At 45.3% G+C, this 14,181-nt stretch overlaps 1 protein-coding gene across 1 annotated transcript in view; it reads left to right on the forward strand.

Annotated features, from left to right (window-relative positions):
* The first annotated feature begins 2,493 nt into the window (after positions 1-2,493).
* Positions 2,494-14,181, forward strand: part of LOC115089340 (golgin subfamily A member 6-like protein 1) — a 223,545-nt gene continuing 211,857 nt past the window's right edge. The window contains exon 1 of the mRNA XM_029597429.1: positions 2,494-2,606. The gene's annotated coding sequence lies outside the window, so the exon portion shown is untranslated. The remainder of the gene's footprint in view (positions 2,607-14,181) is intronic.

Here is a 14,181-nt window from a genome sequence, read left to right on the forward strand (position 1 = left end):
ACAGTCTCCAGTTTCACGCGTCCTTAGCGCTTCTTAAAACAGACGCATAACCCTTTTCCGCACGCAGCATGTATATGATATGTAAATGAACGAATTAGCTGTATAATGAAGGAATTAGCTATTCCCCTCCGATACTGTGACGCGCGCTCAGATTATCTCCTTTGTAACACGCTATTTTGCCGCGTCCTTAACCTGTTAGTTTACCACCACCCTCTACTTGGTGTTAGAGTGGTGTTAGAAAATTAAAACGGGAGTAAAGTGTAAAAAATGGGGGCGATTTCGGCGCTCAAGGCCCCGTCCGGTCTCCGGTGCAGCCCCAGTCTTGTCCCCTCCTCCCGAAGCAAAAAAAACCCAAAAAACCGAAAAAGTAGCAAGGCTCGGGCCTGCTACGGTAGTCCCTTCTCCCTTCTCCCTTCCTCCCGATTTCGGTGCTCAAGGCGGCCGGGTGGGCATGCATTCATCCAGGCAGAGGGAGCCGGCGGCGAAAGCGGCCTCCGGCTCCCTCTGCCTGGATGAATGCACGGCCCCCGCCGGCAGTAAATGAATGCCCGTGCGACTTCGGCGCTCAAGGCGGCCGTGCATTCATCCAGGCAGAGGGAGCCGGCGGCGAAAGCGGCCGGCTCCCTCTGCCTGGATGAATGCACGGCCCCCGCCGGCAGTGAATGAATGCCCGTGCGATTTCGGCGCTCAAGGCATGAGCGCTGAAATCGCCTGGATGAATGCACGGCCCCCGCCGGCAGTGAATGAATGCCTGTGCGATTTCGGCGCTCATGCCTTGAGCACCGAAATCGCACGGGCATTGTTTCTGTTTATCCCAGTCTAATCGGTTGCCCATTCAGGAGCCAAAGTTATTTTCATTATGACTAGGGTTCAGTGGTCTTTTTCTGATTTAAAAAAAAAAAAAAAAAAGGCTGGAGATCAACTTATTTGTTAGAAAGAGGTTTTCCTATAAGGAATTTGATGCATGAATGAATGCCCGTGCGATTTCGGCGCTCATGCCTTGAGCGCCGAAATCGCACGGGCATTCATTCACTGCCGGCGGGGGCCGTGCATTCATCCAGGCAGAGGGAGCCGGAGGCTGCTTTCGCCGCCGGCTCCCTCTGCCTGGATGAATGCACGCCCACCCGGCCGCCTTGAGCGCCGAAATCGGGAGGAGAGGAGAAGGGAGAAGGGACTATCGTAGCAGGCCCGAGCCTTGCTACTTTTTCGGTTTTTTTTTTTTTTTTGCCTCGGGAGGAGGAGACAGACTGGGGCTGCACCGGAGACCGGACGGGGCCAGGGCAGGTGAGCGGGGGCTGGGGGAAGGTTTGCCGAGCATCGGGGAACATAACTGTCCACTTCCTGGTACCTGTCATTTCAAATGTCATTTGAAATGACAGATACCAGCGCGGCCGTGAAGCGTTAGGCCCGCGAACCCAGGATACTGTATAGGCGCTCTATACAGTAAAATGGGTTGCGCGGGCCTAACGCTTGCCTAAGGCTTCGCAGCCACGGCATGCATTTGCATGCAATTAGAAGAGAGTATCGAGCGCTAGGTGAAGAGAACTGTGCGTGCGGGGAACGAGGGTGCGCCTGGCAATGCCGCACTCTTTCTACCGCGGCCTTAGAGTATCAACCTGTTAGAGAATAGCCACTGCTATTAATTGCATCAGTAGCACGGGATCTTCTTAGTGTTTGGGTAATTGCCAGGTTCTTGTGGCCTGGTTTGACCTCTGTTGGAAACAGGATGCTGGGCTTGATGGACCCTTGGTCTGACCCAGCATGGCAATTTCTTATGTTCTTATGACTGACACACATGTAGCTTGGCAGGGCCTCAAGTGCAACTTTTTAACACTACAGTGCTTTAACACCACAGAGCTTTAACAACAGAACTCAATATAACTGAGGTAATAATTAGATTGAATGGTTACAATTCACAAGAATATTTTAATGTGGTTCTTTTAGCTCCAGCTTGTTAAAGTAGTGATCAAGTTGAGGGTTCTTACTATTAGTAGAGCTCGTTTTACACTATTCTGCAGGGCTGAAGATGCTTTCAACATTTGTTTCAACTTCTTTCATGAAAAAAAGCCCAATTATTTCCTTATTGGTCACATACTTCTTTTTGCATGTATTTATTTATCTAGATACATTTAGCTCACACCTTTTCACTGGTAGCTCATTTGATATATTTTTTAAACGCAAGGCTTTCTGTAATGAATTATATATTAGTTAATTCTAGCAGATTATCTTCAAAAAAAAGTCCGAGATCATGGGTTAATTTTGAAAAACCTGAAAATCTGCTTCTCCCCTTCACATCAATCACTACGGTAGGCTCCGGCCCGACTCTGCCGCAGCTTTGCCAGGGCGGCGCGGAGGCGTCTGCCCTTGGGAAAATTCCATTGCCGAACACTAGGGGCTCTCGAGAGTGGACGACGTCTGGTTACTATAGCAACGGGCCCCTGCCGTCTGTTGCTGCGAGGCCTTGTTAGGGTCCCAAGAGACAGCGAAAACTTTGGTTCCGTGTTCGGCGAAGTAAGAGGCAAACGCCAAAGGAAGGAAAATGAGTTTAGTTCTGCTGTCCGAGTCTTCGGCTGTAACGGTGGCCTTGCAGCACCTTGTAATGATCGGTAAGAAAAGCGACGAGATCGGCAGCTTCCCTTCCTTTCTCCCTCCTCAGCTCCCTTAACGTATTCCTATTGATAGAACGGCATTAAGCAATGAAAAAACACAAATCAGATAGTTTTATTATCATATGTTATATTTTAGGCTTCAAAAAAAGTCTTATTTCCATTTTAGTAAATATCTATGCTCTGTTTATTTTTATGTTGTGCCTTCTTTAGCCCTTTTTTTTGGTCTCCTGAATGGTTAGGATTTTATTTTGTTTCCTGGGAATTTCAATGTTATAACAAAAAAAAGTCTGGAAAAATGATTTTGTTTTAACAAACTGGTGAAAAATCAATGGAAAAGTCATTTTCCCACTGATTTTGTTTTGTTATAACATTGAAATTACCAGGAAAACTAAAATAAAAGCTGAAAATGTAGGTTCATATGAATGGTATATGTATTTGAGTCAGTTTCCAAATTCCTACAGTTTTCAGGTTTTTTTTTTAATGGGGAAAGAAAGTTGAAATACTTATTTGTGTTGCTGAAGTGATAATTATGTCATCTTAGATGCAAAGGACCCTACAGTCAGCCTTCCATTTACCTGAGGTATGGATGTGCAGCCCAAATAATTTTGTTTAGACTTTTTTTTAGGGGGTAGGTGTTTTATTTCATTTTATTTTAATGTGTAATGCCATTTGATTAATTTGACAAACTGAAATAAAAAAAACCCAATAAAATGAATCTGAAATAGGGCCTACCTGCGCCACCACTGCTACTTCCCAGGGCTTAATACATTTTAGAAGAGTTTGGATGCATCAGCAGCCTGCAATGCAGTAATGAGATGTACAATATATGTGAAAAATATTTGGTTATGCAATCCTAAAAAGTGAAAGCACAGAATTTTTCACTCCAAATGTTAAATTAGCCCTGTTAGTTCCAAGTGCCATGACATTGCCTAATGGTATTTAATCCTCATCTAGACATGCATTGATTGCCATGAAAATAGTTTCTGCTATTGCTTCTTTTAGATCCAAAAGATGGAAAAATCTGTATTGAACTTTGCTGATATCACTGTCAAAAAAAATTACAGTCATGGCTATTTTCCCTATTGGAATAGTTGTCACATCCTCTAAAAGTATGATTTCAATTTTGAACATAAGTTTTCTTTGGTAATTTTTCCAATGATATTCTTAAGATCATTCAATCACCAGAAGCTAGAAATCCTCACCTACTAATTCACTCAATACAAAAAAGGAGGATGTAATATGTTCTCTTTTATAATTTTTTAAAAGTGCTAAATAAATTGTCCTTATCAACTCTTTACATAGGAACAAATACCATCAGTATTAGTGCAAATGGAATTTAATCCATCGCCTCTCGCCACGCAATGGGCCTCAGGCAAATTCAGCGTTTATTCAAGCACTTGGTATATAATCATTTGGTATTGTTCCTTTATTTATTCAAACACATTTTTTAATTGTTATCCACTAAAAAATTTTTTAGATTATTTTCAAAATTTATTTTATCCCAAAACCCAAAAAACTCATTTATTTGTGTGTTTCTAAAATCTCATATACTTATTATTATCCTTGCATGGATAAGAATTGGATAAGAATTAAAAAATGTGTTTGAATAAATAAAGGAACAATACCAAATGATTATATACCAAGTGCTTGAATAAACGCTGAATTTGCCTGAGGCCCATTGCGTGGCGAGAGGCGATGGATTAAATTCCATTTGCACTAATACTGATGGTATTTGTTCCTATGTAAAGAGTTGATAAGGACAATTTATTTAGCACTTTTAAAAAATTATAAAAGAGAACATATTACATCCTCCTTTTTTGTATTGAGTGATTCTTAAGATCATGCCATATTGGGTCAGACCAAGGGTCCATCAAGCCCAGCATCCTGTTTCCAACAGTGGCCAATCCAGGCCATAAGAACCTGGCAAGTACCCAAAAACTAAGTCTATTCCATGTTACTGTTGCTAGTAATAGCAGTGGCTATTTTCTAAGTCAACTCAATTAATAGCAGGTAATGGACTTCTCCTCAAAGAACTTATCCAATCCTTTTTTAAACACAGCTGTACTAACTGCACTTAATTATCATAGATTCTTTGGTAAATTTACAACTCAGTAGTGGAGTCTCCCAAGGATCTATATTGGACCAATTCTTTTCAGTATATTTATAAGTGATTTGGAAAAGGGAGTGAAATTAATAGTTAAATCACAAGTTGATTGTGAGGAATTGCAGAAGTACCTTATGAGACTGAGAATTGGGTATCTAAATGGCAGATGAAATTTAATATGAGCAAGTGCAAAGTGAAGCATATAGGGAAGAATCATCCAAACTTTAGCCGATGCTGGGTTCCATATTAGACGTCACCACCGGAGTCACTGTGGGCAATACTTTGAAATCCATGGCTGAGTAGGAAATAGTAATCATAAAATCAAATAAAATGATAGGTATTATAAGGACATGCATGCAGTATGAAATGGAAGATATCATAATGCCTCTGTATTGCTCTGAGGTGCAACTGTACCTTGAGTATTGTGAGCAGTTCTGGTAGCCCCCAACTTAAAAAAGATATAGTGGAACTAGAAAAGGTACATAGAAGGGTGACCAAAATAATAAAAGAGCTGGAATAGTTTCCCTATGAGGAAAGACTAAAGAGGTTACAGCCTGGAGAAGAAATGCCTAAGAGAAGATATGATAGAGGTCTAAAAATCATGGGTTGGGTGGAATGAGTAAATTGGGAATGGTTATTTATACTTTTCAATATTACTAAGTCTAGGGAACACTGTTGCGGTCCCAGTCACGGCAGCCACGACTAGGCCCTTACCTCCTTGGTCCCGGCCTGTCTCCGAGGGTCTGCGGCCTGTTTCGTGGCATCCCCGTGGGGGGACGCCGCCGAGAAGCCCTGCCTGGACGCCTTCCGGGGCACGGAGCAACAGAGGAACTCCGTTCCTGCCTGAGACTTGTTTCACTCCGTGCCCAAGTCTTGCTTCTGTCTGGCTTGCTTGCAGTAATCTGTTCTGCTTCAGTTCCAGCTTGGTTCCAGTAGCCAGTCCTGCTTCAGCTCCTGTCTGGTTCCAGTAGCCAGTCCTGCTTCAGCTCCTGTCTGGTTCCAGTAGCCAGTCCTGCTTCAGTTCCTGTCTGGTTCCAGTAGCCAGTCCTGCTTCAGTTCCTGACTGGTTCCAGTAGCCAGTCCTGCTTCAGTTCCTGTCTGATTCCAGTAGCCAGTCCTGCTTCAGTTCCTGCTTGCTTCAGTCCTAGCCTGCTTCAGTTCCTGCCTGTCTCCTGATCCCTGCCTGCCTGCTCCAGCTCCAGCTTCCGTGATCTCCTAAGTCCCAGCGGCCGGGCTCCTCCCGGGGGAGTACCGGCTTCCAGGGTGAATCACCTAAGTCCCAGCGGCTTGGCTCCTACGGGCTCCTCCCGGGGGAGTACTGGCTTCCAGGGTGAAGCTCACGTCCAGCTCCTGCCTGGAATCTGCCTCCCGACCTGTCACTCACCAGAGACTATAGTACACCTCTCCCCAGTCTCTCACAAGTCGGCCCAAAGGTCCACTAAACAGTTCACTCACAACAAACACTCCATGAAGCTAATAAGTAGCATTTTTAAAAAAGCACAGAAAGCTAGGGCTGAAACCTCAAAGATCTTTTTGAGATGAAGTTCCATCTTCAATTTTGAGTCTTTAAGTGCTGCAAAGCCCCTCAACTGGGATAGTGGTCTTTTTTGTAACCGCAGTTACTAAGACATCCACCTTAGGCAACTTAAGAAAAGCTAAGGCATCCTCCGGCAGGTGATATAGCTTAGCCATGGCCCAACCAGCCTTTAATCCAGATTCAGGAACATCTAATTCCTTAAGAACCAGGTCTTTAACTATTCTATGAAGGGGAAAGGATCTAGAAGGACTCCTAAGACCCTCCAAAATTGGATCCTTTCTTTCATGCTATGACTCCATCTGCTTATCTTTTATCCTGAGCTCTGCTGGGATCTGAAAAATCATCGTGGGCAATTCTTCCCTCTTAAAGAGTTGAACCACTTTTGAGTCATCTCCCTCAGCTACAGGAAGTTCTTCTCTTCCAAGGGTTCCTGATCCATGCCTTCGTTCCCTGGGATATCTTCCTGAGGCACATCTGGGAGATCCACCTCATTATCCTCCCCTGATGCAGCCAACCTAAACTCCAGACATGGATTGGGCTCAATTCTCCTCTTTTTGAGGCAAGATGGAACTATCTGCCCCACCCCCCCACCCCAGGAGGGCCCTTCAGAAAGGGCCATTTAGCCCCAGTCCTTTTTCTCAGAAAGGCTTTGTGCATTAAAGGCACAAAATCTGCAGTAAAGGGGGGTCCTCCAAATCAGAATTCTCAGAGCATAAATCAGAATCTCCTGTTGTGTTGTCCCAGGGAGCATAGGACCCCCTACACCTGCCACTGGTGACATCCGTGGGGGATTGGCAGTCCCCTCCCCTGCAGTGGCCTGCCCTGCGGAGGAAGAATACATTAATGCTGCTACACTTCCCACCATTAAAGGTTTTGAGACTACAGGACTGCTGTTTCTCTGCTGCTGACTTCCTTCTGTTAGTGGCAGCTGGGGAGACACACAATGAACTTTCCCTGCCACTTGCACAACCTGTGCACAAACCATAGGTTTGCAATTTGGCTCTGCACTCCCTGTAGGCCAAACATTGCTTCTCGTGCTCAGAAGGAGTGGACATTTTTTCTTTTTACAGTGTGCTGCTGCCTTGAAAACCTCCACTGTATGCCTTTCTCCCTTTATAGTTCCCACAGTGCTCTGTGAACGGCTTGCCTGCCCACCAGATCACTGAATCTCAACCACACTCACCAACCCACCCAGCCGCTCACTCTCTGCCTATGTGCCTTTTTTTTATACTTATAGGGACCAGAACCCCCAAAATAAAAAAAAGAAGAATGCAATACTTCCCTGACATCTGTCTTTGGAGGAAGGCAGTAAGAAGCAGAGGGAGAGAGAGTGAGATGGAGGGGAGGCTAGGGTATGAGGGAAACAGCACCATTGGCTTTCAAAACTCTCCTCCAAGATGGGTTGTTTCTCTGTACAGGGTCCAAGTTATTAAAGGGTCACTGACCCCCTGCTTGACCATATTATACCAGGGGATGGTTCTAAAACAGGACCTATTACCTCTGGGAGCAACAAATTTTGTCTTCCAAGTCCAACTGCAGGTTAGACTTGAAGATATTCCAATGATAGAGAAAATAGCCATGACTGTCATTTATGTTGACAATGATATTGGCAAAGTTAAATACAGATTTTACCATCTTGTGGATCTGAAAGAAGCAATAGCAGAAGTTATTTTCACAGCAATCAATGCATGTCTATATGGGGATTAAATACCATTAGGCAATGTCATGGTACTTGGAATTAATGGGACTAATATAATGTTTGGAGTGAAAAATTCTGTGCTTTCACATTTTAGGATTGTAATATTTTTCACATATATTGTACACCTGCTAGAGACAGAGAATATTGCGTGACAGCAGGTGGCACAGTAACTTAAATTATCAACAGTATAGTAAAGTTTTTCTTTTCTGTAGAGTAGAAAAACTCAATTATCTAGACTGCCCATGCGCAAAAGGGATCTCTTTGTCTACTAACTTTCTTGAAATATTGCCAAGCTACTGATGATAAAAAAACTACTGCGTATGAAAATGGTGGATTTCTTGTCTTTGTCCACTGCTTCTAATCACTATATTGTGAGCACTAGCGCTGCACTTTTCTGAATCTAAATATACGCAGTTGGACACCCCAAAATATCTAGAAAAAAATCAGCATATGTATCACTAATGTCATGTCTCAGGTAATCACTACTGTAAAAAGAACGTGACTGCCTCAAAAGTTAAAAGTGTATCTTAAAGTCTATAAAACTATTTAAAAAGTCCAGTTTATACTCATTCTGGGCAGTTTCTAGGTGTTTCCAGCTCTCTGCACTAGTAGAGAGCTGCTTGCATTGGACAGAAAACCTTTAACTCTATCTCCTATCTTGTTCCAAATAAGTAGTTTCTTGTACTTTTAATTAAGTCAAATCTCCATTTTGTTCTGCTTGTGACCTTGAAGCTTGCAGGCTTCAAGTTAGAGGAAGGGAGGTCTGTGGGTCCATGGGGAAGCTGCGAAGGGAGGCCATGGGCTGTGGACTACTAACCTCCCACAAGCCTGTAATTTCTTTAAGCAGTACTATGTGTCTGTATCATTTTTAGCAAAAATATTCAGCCAACAAGCTGCATGCTGACCTTGTACATAATAATGTCTATTTCTCACATTCTCAGTCTCATTTTAAGAACATACTTTTACTAACCTCTGATCATACTTTTACATATACTTGGGGCCTATCTGATTTCTATCCTATACATCTAGATAATCTTCATGTCCACTATTGCCTCACATTAATAAATTCCATCCCCAGCCTTTGTGGAAAGATGGTTAGATGTTAGACCTAAATCTGTATAGTGATTGGAGCAAAGAGAATAGTGAGCATAATGACTACTGGATGGAAAACCAGTCGCTGCAGAAAACCTTCACAAAATGAAAGCATAACTAATTCATACTAGGGGAGAAAAGGGGCTGGGAGGGGTGCTGTGAAGCAAGAACTGTAACACAATATGTTTCTCAGTGAACACAAAAGACAAAACTGCATGCAATTACTATAACTCATTATAAACAAATCATAACTACAGTATGTGACAGTATTTTTCTCTCATAAGGGACAAAATTAACCCTTTACATCTGCAAGACTTTCCCTTACACACTAATACAGATGAGGAGGGGGTGTGTGTGTGTGAGCTCTTTGTGTTGTGGTGTAGTTAATGCAACTTTGTAGGTAACCTATGAGGCCTACTCCAGCAGCTGATGAACGTGCCCTGAAGTGGCACAGTCTGGAGCTTCACCTATACCAGTCACCTCCACTGCAGAGTGAGCCCTTGGGTTCTGGCGATAGGCAGGACTTAGGCGGGTCCCTAGGGCAGTGAAGAGAGTGAAGAGTCCAAAGGCACACCAGGGTCAAGGCAGGCAGTAGACTAATGTAGTTGGAGATAGGCCAAGGTTGAGGCAGGTGCTTAACACAGATAGTCAGATACAGACAGGAGGCAATCATGGTCAAGTCCAAGCAAGAAGTTGAGATCCAAAGAGTGGCCAAGGGTGGACGAAGAAACACAGAAGACACTGGACAAGACGGACAGGATAAGGCTGGACAAGAAAAGCTGGATGAGGCGAGGCTGGACGAGACAAGGCTGGAGAGCAGCGAATCAAGAACACTGGAACACTGTATCAAAACCCACTGCTACTAGGCAAGAGATTTGTTGCTGAGGCAATGACAGGGAGTGCGGGCTGCACTTAAGAAGGGAAGTCCTGCTGACATTATCACTGGGTGCAGCAGTGTCTTTCCTCCCCAAAGGCCCTTTAAATATAGGAGTGTAGCTAAAGGAAGAGCCCGGAAGAGTTGGAAGATGGTGCTGTCCAGCCATAGCGTTGATGCATGAACTGTGGGAAGCAGCCCTGGTCACAGGAGGCAGTGTCCCAGCCAGGGAGGAGCTGGTACTGTTTCCGGGGTGAATGAGGTTGTTACAAATCCGGAGGTGGACTCCTTTTCTGAGGTAAAGTTAGCGCTACCAAAGAGAGAGTCAACCCTCTCTGTCCTTACCGTCGGAGGGCAAGGCTTGAAGGTTCAGCAGTTGAATGAAGACTTCGCCCTGGAAGCTCGTGGCTCCCCCAGGAGGAGCCCGTAGGAACCCGGCCGCTGGGACTTAGGAGACTCACTGAAGACTGAAGATTGGTCTGGATGCAGACGCCTCCTGCAAGTCGTGAATTCCAGACGGCTGGCGCCTCCAGCAGGTTGAGTCAGTCCAGGAGTAGAATCCGAAGAGTAGTCAGGAGCCGTTCCGAGGGTCAAAGCCAGGAGAAGAGTCGAACCCGTTCCAGAAACAATTCAGGAGAATGGTCTGAAGCCAGTCCAGGAGCAAGCCAGGAGAAGGGTCCACAACCGGTCCAAGGTCAGCAAGCCAAGAGAAGAACGACAGCCGGTCCAAGGGTCAGATGCTAAGAATCAGTCCAACAAGGGAGGAGAACAGTAGCGGGACGAAGACCAGGAACTAGACCAGGAACCAGGAACACCAGCACTGAATCCAAACAACCAGAAGCCTCAATACCAAGGCAAGGTCTGAGGAGCAGACCTTGCCTTAAATACAAGAGGTGAGGGAGGAGTCCCGGGAAGGAGCCACGACAACTTCCTGTCGTGGCCCCTTTAAATATATTCTTCAGCTCCGCATGCGGCCCTAACTAACCCGAAGGGGGCGGAGTCTTCCAGGCCATGCAGAGACATGCGGCCGGCCTCAGCAGCGGCCGTGGCCGCGAGGGGAACGCCGGGGATGGGTGCCTGCTCCAGCGGGAGCCATAGCACTGACCCGACGCCGCGGGTGAGCATTTGGTCCCGGCCACGGACCACCGCGGCCAGTGGCCATAATGGTCAGCTCCCACTGTAGACCGCCACGGCCGGCGGCCGTAACAGAGGTGGCTCGTGAGGCCATCCTACGAACCTCTGTAACACAGAGTTTAATTATGTGTTGAGTAAAAAAATATTTTCTCCTATTTGTGTTAAATGTATCACTTAGTAACTTAATTGAATGTCCCTTAGTCTTTGTACTTCTTGAAAGAATATGATTTACCTGCAGACATTGGCCAGGAATATGGTATTAGTGGTCTTGGCTAGATGGCTATGTAACTGGGCTACTGATTGTTACGCGTGGAGGGGACCCTTGGACCGAGACGAGGATGGTGCTACCTATAAGAGGGCTTCCCACAGGTCCTCACCATCAGGAGGCGAACGCAGGTGATGGAGACCCAACCAGACCTTCACCTATACCAGCCCTTGTTCCCTGCAGGTTGAGCCCTTGGGTGCTGGGGCTGGCAGGACTTAGGAGTGGGTCTCTGGAAGAAGACAAGCTTGAAGATGGAAGGTGGAAGCAAGGTCAGGCGTGCCAGAGGTCGGGGCCGGCGGTGGGCAGGAGGATCCAAGGACAGGCCAGAGGCCAGGGCAGGTGGCAAGCAGGAGAAACGATGAGCAGGCGGGCAGCAGACAACACAGAATCCAGGGATGAGCTGAGTCAAGAACCAGAAGGGGAAGCCGAGGCAAGTGTTGGAGACCCCCTGCAGAAGAGGACACACTATTAGAGACTTCAAATCAGGAGCTGTAAGTGAACACTGCTGTGGTGTGGATGTAGATGCATCCATAGTGAAAGAGAAAGCACAAACCCCAGCTGCAGACTAGCAGGGGTTAACAGAGGGCCTGGTTCTCTAAGGACCAGGTTCATAGAGCACAAGCAAGGTCAGGCTATGCAGGAAGAAACTGTGAGAAGTGAGCAGGAGGATTAAGGCAAGAGTTGCTTTTTGCAATTCGGGAGGTGCCCAAGCTTTGACCAGGTTTTCAACTTTTGCTTTGCTGTACAGGAGACAATCCTGGGGCATATTAGATGTGGTAAAGGAGATGCAGTAAACAAATGCGGTCAGCTATTTGAGTGATTTGAGGGACCATTTACAGCATCTATCATGCTTAGCTCAGACCAATCTGCTGCAAGCACAAGAAAAGCAGAAAACATATTATGACAAAGGGGCTAAGGAAAGGGAATTCCAGACCAAAGAAAAAGTTTTGGTATTGGTGCCTGAAATAAACTAGTAGCCAATAAGAAGGGGTTATTTGAAATAAGAAGGCGGCTGGGACAGTTAAATTAAGAAGTGTTGCAGGATTGGGGGAGGTCCCAGGTTTACTATATAAATGTGCTAAAACCTTGGAAGGAAAGAGAGGCCCTCTAGTCACCCAAGGGGGAGGGAAAGAAGAATCAGGTCCTGAGAGAGGTTCTCCAGGACCCCATGAAGTGGTGATTGTTACCAAAAGGCAGCAGAGCGAGTTACAGCAGTTGGTCAGAGAGGCTGGGGATGTATTTTCTCCCATTAGGGCAGACCAAATTGGTCCAGCATGAGATTGTTACTGTGCCAAGAAAGATAGTCCGGCAAAAACTATATAGCAGCCTCAGCAGGAGATACGGGACCAAATTGAGGAAATGCTTAAATTCGGAGTGATTGAGGAGTCAAGAAGTGAATGAGCTAGTCCAGTAGTTTTACTGCAAAAGGCATACAGTTTTGTATAGATTTTAGGTAGGTTAATGCCATTTCTCGGTTTGATGCATATGCCATGCCTCGGATGGATGATCTTATAGAACAGCTAGGAGGGGCCAAGTACCTCTCCACATTAGACTTAACAAGAGTTATTGGCAAATTCTGATAGAAAAGACAACCTTTATAAACCCCTCAGGGACTATCAATTTAAAGTCCTCCCATTTGGCCTTAATGGATCTCCCCCAGTGTTTCAATGCCTCATGAACATCGTACTGCGGCCCCACTGCGAGTACATCACTGCAAATTTGGACGACATAGCTATATTTTCCTAGTCTTGGGAGGGGCACTTGAAATAGTTGTCCTCTGTGTTGCACTCCTTGAGGCAAGCCGGGTTAGCCCCCAACCCAAAGAAATGCACATTAGGCCAGCGAGAAGTCCAGTTCCTAGGTCATGTGGTGGGAAATGGGGTTGTGAAGCCACTTATCCAAAAGGTGGAAGCTGTCACAGAATGCCCTATACCAAGAACGAAAAAACAAGTTTGGGTTTTTCTGAGGTTAGCAGGCTATTACCACAAGTTCATTCCCCGGTTTGCGGATTTAACCACTCCCTTAACTGATTTACTACAGAAGGTTCGGACAAACCAGATACAGTGTGGACCTCAGTGTGAAACTGCATTTAACTGCCTCAAGGAAACATTATGTCAAGAACCGGTATTATATAGTATAGATTTGAAAACCTTTCCTGCTATAAACAGATGCCTCAGAAATAGGGCTAGGGGCAGTCATTTCTCAGGTGGGGAATAATGAAGAACACCTAGTGTTAAATCCAAGTTATAACTTTTTAAAAATAAATGGGCATTATGCAACCATAGAGAGAGAAAGGAAAATTGAATCGCTGTTAGGGAGGCCATTCATACTAGTTATAGACTATTCCTCACTGAAGTAGTTAAATAGTATGAAGGATACAAATGCAAGGCTGATCTAGTGGTATTTGCCTCTGCAAGTGTTTGACTTTATATTGCAGCATAGGGTTAGTAAGGACCATAAAAATGCTGATTATTTATCCAGGGAGGTGCTAAATGGGGCAGAAACATTAGAGTCGAAGACTTGTAAAAAGGGGAGAGTATTGTCAATGGTGTATGATGGGCATTATATTCCCCTAGTGAATATAAGAAGGTGGGTTGTAAAGAAAACCTGAGAAGGAGATCCAGTATGTAAATAGATCAAAATAGGAGGTAGATTACAACTCCCAGAAGGCACAGGCTTCTGGAGCGGGAGGAACTCCCTAAGCTTTGCGCTATTGAGAGGATGAGAGAGTCCAGGCATGGTGGGAGAAGCGTGAGAGCATGTCTGAAGAAAGGATGGGCCAGGAACAGAAAGGAGATCTACTAGAACTAGATGAAGAGAAAGAAGAGATGGAGGTGGAGGTGTTGGGTAGCCCTGAGGAAGAGCCA

Source organism: Rhinatrema bivittatum, chromosome 4 (assembly GCF_901001135.1).
Source record: "Rhinatrema bivittatum chromosome 4, aRhiBiv1.1, whole genome shotgun sequence".
NCBI lineage: Eukaryota > Metazoa > Chordata > Amphibia > Gymnophiona > Rhinatrematidae > Rhinatrema > Rhinatrema bivittatum.